Raw genomic sequence first — 8,569 nt, forward strand, 5'->3', positions numbered from 1 at the left:
CACCTTCCATGACAACATCCTCTTACCTCAACCACACATGGAAAAAGTGCAGATCATACTACCTCAACCTTGATCCGTAAGATGACTATCCCTGGTTGTTCCAGGGCTAGAAAAATACATTTTTCCTAACCGAAGAAAATAAGGGCAAACTTGAAATTCTCCTGGTTTTTATGTCAAAACTTGAAGCTTTTGCCGGTAATTACACTACAACTTGTGAAAATTTCCAGGTTTTCTTCAAGACAAGCTCAAAATCTAACCGAGAGATTTTAGAATTCAACCTGTTAATATACTCTGGACCCCCGTTTTTTTCTAACACTGGGTTGTTCTACTTCTCGCAACTGCAATACCCTATTGTCATGCTCGCACTTGCATTCATAGCAACCCGTCTATCCGCTAAATATCATGTACCTCGACATCGATTAGCTGCTAGCTTTACCAGAACATAGCTACATGGACTACCATAGGAAGCATTTCGATGGGCTTGCTCTATCTTGGGTTGTCGTAAAAAAGATCCTTGACCTACCCTCATCATCAATTTGACACACGCCTAGGAGGGGTGTGTGTGTGCACTGTGTGTGTGTGTGTGTGTGTGAGAGAGAGAGAGAGAGAGAAAGAAAGAGAGAAGAGAGAGAGAGAGAGAGAGAGAGAGGCCCAAGAGGGTCATGGCCCATAGGCCATGTTGCAAGTATAATAAGGATATAGCAAGCTGTGTGTGTGTGTGTGTGTGTGTGTGAGAGAGAGAGAGAGAGAAGAGAGAGAGAGAGAGAGAGAGAGAGAGACACAACACACACAGAGAGAGAATCGAATAGTTATGGCCATGGTGCAAGCTGAGGAGAGAGAGAGAGAGAAGAGAGAGAGAGAGAGCACCGTAAAACTAGCTGTTAAAGATTTTTTTCTCCCAAATTGCCTAACTTTTTTTTTTTGAATTACAATTTGAGAATCTTTCAATTTAATTAATAAACAACCCTCGGTTGGCCACGAGGGATTTGTTAGCAAAGGAGCCAATTTGACCCACCAAAGTTTTGGCTAAAAGATGGGATTGGTTCAAGGTTCCCGTACCGTAGTAATGGGCAGACTTGGTCGTATGAAATAGCCCCTTTCTTGTTCGTCCCAAGTTCTCAACGAACACAGAAGAAGTCGGGCGGCCTGATCCTTACGATTCCTCCCTCTCGCAGACGCAAAGCATTAGGTGATGCAGATGCTCTCCCCCCAGAGCCGTCTGCAGCAGCAGCATGGCTATGGAGCACGACAGCCCCAGCAAGCTTCACAGGTCGACCTCCTTCCTTCCCGACCCCCCCCTCCCCCGGCATCGCCCCCGAACTCATCCTCCATGACCAGACCTTACAGACTCTCCCCTTCCACTTCGCGGGCTTTTCCCTCTTCTTTTGAAGCCTTCCGCCTTGGTTACGCGCCGATTCCAAGGCCAAATCACGGTTTTGTCCCCTGTAGAAATGCCCCATCGCAGGCTCCCAGTAGGGCCTGACCCCTCCCCTCTCCTTATCACATTCGGAAGAAGCCTCTCCCTCCAACTTCCGATGGCCGGTCCCCCACTGCTTATGAGATCCTTCATGTACCACCTTCTGCAAGCCAGCAAGAGATCAAGACCTCTTTCTGGCGGCTTGCCCGGCAGCATCATCCGGACAAGACGCCTATGGAACAGAGGGAGGCCTCCTCTCTCCTTTTTCTCCAGATACATGCAGCATACAATACACTGAAGGATCCTCAAGCCCGTGCACGCTATGACCTCGAGTTGTCATTTCAGTCTTCGCCATCATTCACAACAGATCTAAGGACTCCCCACTTCTGCAGTCCCTCACCCAGAATATTTGCCAAGCATGGCGAGCCCTTTACGCCAAGGACAACGGCCAGTGCTTACACTCCACGCAGTCAGCTCTATACTCCAAGGGGTCCAAATGCGGCCACTGCGACATTCACACCACGCACGCCGTACTCAGGCAGGAACTGGGAAACTGATCAGTGCTGGTGACATGTCATTCTGGTGCTCATGGGAGGGTGGATGCCAATAATGTGCAGTGGATGTCACTTCTGTATGGGGACTATTTGGAGGACCATTTACTTTACATGTTGGTCTTCTGCCACCAACAAGTTGTTGAGTACGCTGGTGATGACATTTCTGTAATCATGCCAGACGGTAATCTGTACAGGTGAGTCCTTGTAGGGACCTCATGTCATTATGTACGTTTTCCTTTCAGATAAGTGTCTTGGAGGCGGGAAGATCGCAGTATGAGGAAGCTGATAAGCAGCTTCCCTTGTGGTCTCTCTTGTGTTGCTCCATTAGCCCGGGGGGATATGCAGTAATGCATTGTGTATTGTGCTGTTGATATCAATAACGCTCGACTTCTTGTAATGTCAAACATGTCACATGCCTGATTAACAACTGTAATATATTGAGAATAGCTGAATTTGTGCATTATGTTAGTTTGGTAGAGTCTTTTCAAAATCTTCTGGAACTGTATTGAAGAATGGGCACCTTCTATCATGTATGTGGTGTCTTCTTCTCTCTGCTTGTGCCACTATGATGGTTTTCAAATAGGCGGAAAGTGTAGAAATGGGATATCGTTTGTGATTCTTATGTGATGATGCAATACATGTCTTTCTTTGGATTAGCTCTGTTATGATCAAGGACAGTTATGAAGTTTGTATATGCAATGAAGAAGAATTAACTATTTACTTTCTTATTTAATGCATTGCTTGGGGGCCTTTCTTTAGCCATGTGTTATTGTCCGGGTGCCAATGCGAAATTCTTGTGCATCTAAACTTGATTTAGTAGATTCTTGAGATGAATTTTCAAATTTCAAAATGTAGGCTTAGGTTCTTTGGTGAGCGCCTGCCCATAGAAGCCCTACAATTGCCGTTGAGCGAAAGGGCCGACAAAAGCAGGCGGTCTACTTTCCAATGGTTATGCATTGCCATACACCAAGCCTACAGCCGGTTGAAGGTGTTGCTGGTGCCTGGCTGTGTATGTTGTTCGGTCATTATTGGCTTCAAAAATCAAGTTGACTAGTCGCCTACATCCAGTTTCGGATGCGATTCGATGTTTTAGAGGGCGGTCCAACAACCCTCCACATTGGAGGGAAAACCTGCTCCAAAGTTCATTGAGCAGCGTGTTCAGCAGGTGTACGGGAGGGGGTGTGAGAGAACGAATGCCCTTTAAAAATCCCGCTAGCAGTCCTATGAGAAGGCGCTCTTACTCCTTAAAAGAGGCTTCCTTAGCAAGGCGAGCGATTGATAGGCCCTTTATTAAGTGAAGCCCAAGCTGCCTCACTTTTTTAATTCTGGTTTTTTTTATGGGGCGGGGGGGGGGGGGGGGGTGCGACCCAGTATGTGGTATCTATGGCTACTACAAGGCAGCCCAGTTTTCACAAGTGCGAGGGCAAAACAACAAACACTGAAGAGTTGAGAGAGAGAGAGAGAGAGAGAGAGAGAGCTTTATTGGCGTCTCCTCGATACCAAATTTGGTTTATGAGACAAAATGGTATAGAGTATGTCTCCTCTGGGTATCCAACAAAAAGGGAACGTATTCCACCTTGACCGCTAGGTTACGAGATTGAAAATGAACTTGCAACCAAACAAGATAGTTTGACTTGGGGTCTATGTATTGTTAATATGGATGGGGGTATGGAGCTCTACTTATAGTGTGTGGAACTATATGGATAGGGGAGTACAACTAGTATATGCAATGGGCTAGCTAGTTGCATTCAATGCCAAGCTAGTGTGTAGTTTGGCATGCATAGGTGGGCAAGAAATGAGGAGTACCTGCGTGTAGCATAGTAGTATGGCTTGAGAAGGCCCACTATTTCTCCTTGCCTCTAGGTTGAGAGAGAGAGAGAGAGAGAGAGAGAGATCTATGTTGGTTGAGCAATCTCTTGCAATCATTGCAGCTTGGTCCACCAATTTACATTAGGTTGTTTAATCCCTATTTCTTTCCCAATCTTAGGTTCATGGTCTTAAAGCAAGAGCTTGGGTTGATTCGTCATTACAAGACTTACTTGAGTTAGAGCCAAAAAATAGATTTAAGAGAAGTATGTTGAGCTCTAGCTCAATATCTTGATCTTGTTGAAATAGCACGACTAAGAGTGCTATGTAGATAACTTTTGAAATCTTTTTTATTGAAAAGTTGCAAAATCTTTTTTGGGTTGAAATCTCTCTTTATTGATGTGCATCTGTGAAATCTCTCTCTCTCTCTCTCTCTCTCTCTCTCTCTCTCTCATTGAAGGTAGAGGGAGAAAGCACAATCCGTATGAAATGCACGACACAAATGCACAATAATCCTCTCTCTCTCTCTCTCTCTCTCTCTCTCTCTCTCTCCTAACATGGAGTAACAGGCAAGTATCATTAAATTAAATTACTTTAATATGTGTCATAGTAAGAGGGTGTGAGATCCGCCGATAGGCGGGTTGCGTAAGCTAGTTGTTAATATGGATGAGGGGGATGGAGCTCTACTTATAGTGTGTGGAACTATATGGATAGGGGAGTACAACTAGGATATGCAATGGGCTAGCTAGTTGCATCCAATACCAAGCTGGCGTGTAGTTTGGCATGCATAGGTGGGCAAGAAATGATGAGTACCTGCTTGTAGCATAGTAGCAAGGCTTGAGAAGGCCCATTATTTCTCCTTGCCTCTAGGTTGAGAGAGAGAGAGAGAGAGAGAGAGAGAGAGAGATCTATGTTGGTTGAGCAATCTCTTGCAATCATTGCAGCTTGGTCCACCATCGGCTCTTTATAGTATAATGACATAAAGAATAGTGAATGGTTAGCGAGGTGGGTGGTCGATGGGTACACAGTGGTCGGCGCCCAAAAGCGTAGAGACTTTTATCTCCAACAACCTCTGACTAAAAGGCTAATGTGCTTTTAAGCAAGCTATGAACCTATATTTGATGTATGTAGAGTATAAATCTCTAACCAATTTCCATAACCACTCGATAGTGTGCTTTCTTTTTTTGGAGGGTAGACCTTTGGTTAGTGATAGCAAGTTGTCATCTATGTGTTTCTTGACAAGTTTGATGCACTAGTTCTCAAGCAGTTCGCATATGACGTGCTACCTCACATCAATGTGCTTAGTCTTTGCATGAAAGAATGGACTCTGTGCTAGTTGGATAGCACTCTTTCTACCTCAATGAAAATTGGTACGTGCTAGCTAGATAGCACTCTTTCTACCTCCATGAAAATTGGTACTATGCCAAATCTCCAACCAGACTAGTAAGTCATAATGGCTTGTAACATACTTTGCTTCTATGGTAGACACAAATATGCAACCTTACAAAAACAAGATCGCCATGAGATTGCACCACACCATGGTTGAGACCTTCTATTTCTTGTATAATGTGCATATGTGTTAACCGATTACACTTTTGTCTTTGTCTTCAAAGAAAACACACAACCCTTTCATGCTATTATCTCACCACCCCTTTCAATGCCTCCCAATGCTTCTTGCTAGGACTCATCATAAATCTCTTCGTGACTCCCATTACAAATACATTGTGTGTATGAGTCCCAAGCATGGTGTACATCAAAGAACCAACCATAGATACACAAGGAATCATGGTCATCTTAGCCCTTTCCTCGTCAGATTTGGGGCAATCCTCTTGGCTAAGTTTCACACATGGAACCAATGGAGTAGAAAAATGTTACCCCTCCTCCTTATTGAAACGATTTAGTACACAATAAAGGTACTTTTTTTGTGACAAGTAAGAACCTTCTTCGACATGTTCAGTGTAATGTGCATGCCAAGGATATCAAGTGCTTCATCCAAATGTTCACGTCAAAGTTCTCATCTAACTTTACTTTCACCATGTCTATCTCAAGATTGTTCTTTCCATCAATCACCATATCATCCACATACAGGATCAAAATCAAAAGATAGCCATCTGCAGCTTTCTTCGTGTGGAGGGAATGATCAATTTCACTCCACCTATACCCTTGAGATTTTATAAAAGCATCAGTCCTATAATACCATTCCCCATGCCTGCTTTGAAGCACATAGGCTTCTCTTGATATTCCAACCAGCTTTCCTTTGCCCTTTTTAACAAAACACTTTGGATGTTGTGTATAAATGTTATCGAGGAGATCACAATGTAAGTACGTTGCTACAATACGTAGCCATTTTGACGCCATTTTGACAATTGGGGAAAAGATCTTCTCAAAATCTATTCAGTGCTTTTGCTCAAAACCTTTGGCAACCAATCTAGCCTTGTACATTGGCTTCCCATCATTGGATATAATCTTCAACTTATAAATCCATTTACATGGCAAAGATCTTTCTCTTTGCCAAAGGTACAAACTCACAAATAGTTAGATGCCCTAAAACCTATGTTAACCTTCTTAATGCAATAGGGTTTGCATGAGTAATCAACTATCCCAATGGCATTCAGCACTACTCTATGTACTACCACTACTTTCTACACGGTTAAAGCTATAACAAGCATCAATTTGCACAATTTCTTTGAGCATGTGGTGCATGGACAATGTCTTGTCTTTGCTCATGATCAGGTAGCAAAACATCTTGGAAGCTAGCCTTCCTCACCTCAACCTCTCTAGGAGACATCTTGTTCTTATCATTGAATATGACGTCACTGTTGTAGATAGCCTTATATGGAATGAATGATAGCCTATCTTTTCATCTTCTCCATAGCCAAGGAAAGCACACTTATGTCTTTGATCCCAGGTTCTTTCCAAGCTCCTTTGGAACATGCATAAAAGGCTTCACAATAAAAAAAACTTTCAAATGAGTATATGAAACCTACCTCCACTCTAGTGTTTAGGTGGGACACCGCCATCTAGTGCCTTCATTGGAGCACATGAATTACGGCCTTCATAGATATAGCCCAAAAACCATCTAAGAACTTAACATGAGATAAGATACTTCGATCTTTCCCTTGGATCTTGCGATCCGTCCTCTCAGTAACTCCATTCTTGGTAGGTTTATGTAGAGCAATAAGCTCTCTCTCCATGCCGTGTGTCTCATGAAAGCACAAAAATTATGGGAGAATATTCTCCGCAATTGTCAGTCCTCAAGCACTCAAGCTTCTTGTCTTAGGTGATTTTGAGCCACACAATCCAATTTTTAGTGATATGTGATGCATCATCCTTATGCTTCAAAGGATATACCCAAATGTTACAAAATGTATCATCTATGAAAGTGATAAAATACATAACACCACCCAACGACTTAATAGGTGCCAGTGGCTTAACCACATCCGCATACACTAGGGCTAACTTCTCAAAATTTTGTTGCCTAACAAGGTGATATGGGCTGATTTAGCATGCTTTTCATAAGCACAATGTTCACACGGTTCAAAGGCCAAAGAAATGAATATAGGCACATAACCCAAATGATATAAGGCTTTCATTCCTTTTTGGATCAAGTGGCTTAATTGACTATGCCACAAAGAACTATTTGACTGCTGGATTATGTTCACGATTGTTACCATTTATGTGGTAGTGATGTGTGTGAACACACTTAGGACCGTCGGGGCACTTTTTCCTTCACTAGGAGTTTTTCTTCTCATGCATTGTATATACACCCTCACTCTAGGGCTGACTTATCTTTCTATATGAGCACTAAGCAATATACTCTCTATTGTGTGCCTTGAGCTTCTTCATCTTCTCCAAGTTGTGTGTGCATCCCTGCAACCCTAATTCCAACAATTGGTATCAAAGCAAGGTGAGTCCTCTCGGACATAAGTGCCATCATCGCCAGCACCCTTTGCTCACTTTCTTCGAGTTGAGTGAAAGGTTATGGTGGATAGACAAGGGAAACATTCATATTGAAAGAGAGCATAGTGATTGCATTAGATAGTTGTGAATACAAAGGGCTGCTTTATACAAGCTTTTCACATGAACTTGTTAGTTGCACATGTTTCTCACATACACACAAGATTCTTGCTGACACACACTTCTTGCCTTTATCAATGGCACGCGTGTACACACACACAAATCTTCAAACTTTTGTTGCAATTGTTGTTCCTTGAAATTGTTACCATGTTTTGTTGATCGATGTTGTTGTTGGGTCGTTGATCTTTTGTTCTTTTTACTTGCTTGTTGTGGCCATATTTTTGTTGTCTTTGGAGTAGCCATCATATGTGGCATCGTGTCACATATGAGTAATGCTTGTGTAACCATGATATACACATCAAAAGTAGCCTTTAAGGAAGGCATAAGCACATGTGTGGATATAAACATACATATCATTTGGAAGATCAAGTGATGCATAGAGGTGGCATCCATTGCAAATACAAGGATGTGTGATGTCAACGTGGTGTACATAGAGAGGGAGATGTCTGCATCAACATACATTTATTGGCTTTTTTCTTTTGTATGAAGATGCACCAATGTGACATACGTCGCAAGTTCAAAGTTTTGCAACATCACTACGGAGTGTTACAAGACCTACTGGAGTTTTGCTATGTCCCAGAGTGCAAGAAGAGGGCATTGGAGATTAGATACTTTTTTTGAGCCTTTGAGGAGTTGGTGGGCATGGACTTGGGGCTATAAATGCCAAAAAATAAATAAAAAATTATAACATTGACAGATGTCCTGCATAAGGTGA

The 8,569-nt window shown here is 42.7% G+C and overlaps 1 pseudogene; it reads left to right on the top strand.

The window, feature by feature from the left end:
• Nucleotides 1-1,232: 1,232 nt before the first annotated feature.
• LOC147458842 (uncharacterized) lies at nt 1,233-2,447 on the top strand (annotated as a pseudogene).
• The last annotated feature ends 6,122 nt before the right edge of the window (nt 2,448-8,569 follow it).

This window comes from Adiantum capillus-veneris, chromosome 4, assembly GCF_014529385.1.
Source record: "Adiantum capillus-veneris isolate H3 chromosome 4, ASM1452938v2, whole genome shotgun sequence".
In the NCBI taxonomy this organism is placed as follows: Eukaryota; Viridiplantae; Streptophyta; class Polypodiopsida; order Polypodiales; family Pteridaceae; genus Adiantum; species Adiantum capillus-veneris.